Source organism: Ctenopharyngodon idella, chromosome 19, assembly GCF_019924925.1.
Source record: "Ctenopharyngodon idella isolate HZGC_01 chromosome 19, HZGC01, whole genome shotgun sequence".
Lineage (NCBI taxonomy): Eukaryota > Metazoa > Chordata > Actinopteri > Cypriniformes > Xenocyprididae > Ctenopharyngodon > Ctenopharyngodon idella.
This window is the reverse complement of record NC_067238.1, coordinates 16,084,541-16,085,966: the sequence shown is the minus strand read 5'-3', so window position 1 is coordinate 16,085,966 and position 1,426 is coordinate 16,084,541.

The following is a 1,426-nucleotide window of genomic DNA, read 5'->3' as shown; positions in this document are numbered from 1 at the left end:
TTGGAAATATTACTATTTTTAATGTTTTTGAACAAAGTCTCTTATGCTCATTAAGGCTGCATTTATTTCATAATAAATACAGAAAAAACAATAATATTGTGAAATATTATTACAATTTAAAATGATGGTTTTCTATTTTAATATACTTTAAAATATAATTTATTTCTGTGATGCAATGCTGAATTGTCAGCATCATTACTCCAGTCTTCAGTGTCAGATGATCCTTCAGAAATCATTGTAATATGCTGATTTATTATCAATGTTGGAAACAGTTGTGCTGCTTAATATTATTTTATAACCTGTGATACTTTTTCAGGATTCTTTGATGAATAAAAAGTTAAAAAAATATCAGCATTTATTTAAAATAGAAATCTTTTGTAACAATATACACTACCGTTCAAAAGTAATTTTTTTACTTTCTTTTTTTTTTTTAAAGAAATTTATACTTTTATTCAGCACAGATGTGTTAAATTGATAAAAAGTGATAGTAAAGATTTATATTGTTAGAAAAGATTTATATTTTGAATAAATGCTGTTCTTTTTAACCTTTTATTCATCAATGAATCCTGAAAAAAGTATCACAGGTTCCAAAAAAATATTAAGCAACACAATTGTTTTCAACATTGATAATAACTGAGTATCAAATCAGCATATTAGAATGATTTCTGAAGGATCATCTGACACTGAAGACTGGAGTAATGATGCTGAAAATTCAGCTTTGCATCACAGAAATACATTATATTTTAAAGTATATTAAAATAGAAAACCATCATTTTAAATTGTAAAAATATTTCACAATATTATTGTTTTTTCTGTATTTATGCAGCCTTAATGAGCATAAGAGACTTCGTTCAAAAACATTAAAAACAGTAATGTTTCCAAACTTTTGACTGGTAGTGTATATTATAATTATTAACATATTAAAAATATGTTAACTTAGTTTAAATGCTAAAAAAAAACCATACAATCAAGATGTAAACTTAAATCACATTTCTATTTCCCCACCCTTAATATCTTTTTTTTTTTTTCACATTCTAGAATCACAAAAAAAAAAAAATAGTGGTTAATTAATATCAACACTCCCAGTTTCTGTTAATAAAAAATGTGGAAATACTATATATATATATATATATATATATATATATATATATATAGTAACACTTTACAATAAGGTTAGTTAACTACATTAGTTAAAATGAGCTAATAATGAACTGCACTTCTACTGCATTTGTTAATCTTTGTTAATGTTAATTTCAACATATACTAATACATTATTAAAATCAAGAGTTGTATTTGTTAACATTAGTTAATGCACTGTGAACTTACGTGAACAAACAATAATCTGCTGTATTTTTATTAACTAACGTTAGCAAATATTAACAAATACAGTAACAAATGTATTGCTCATGGTTAGTTCATGTTAACA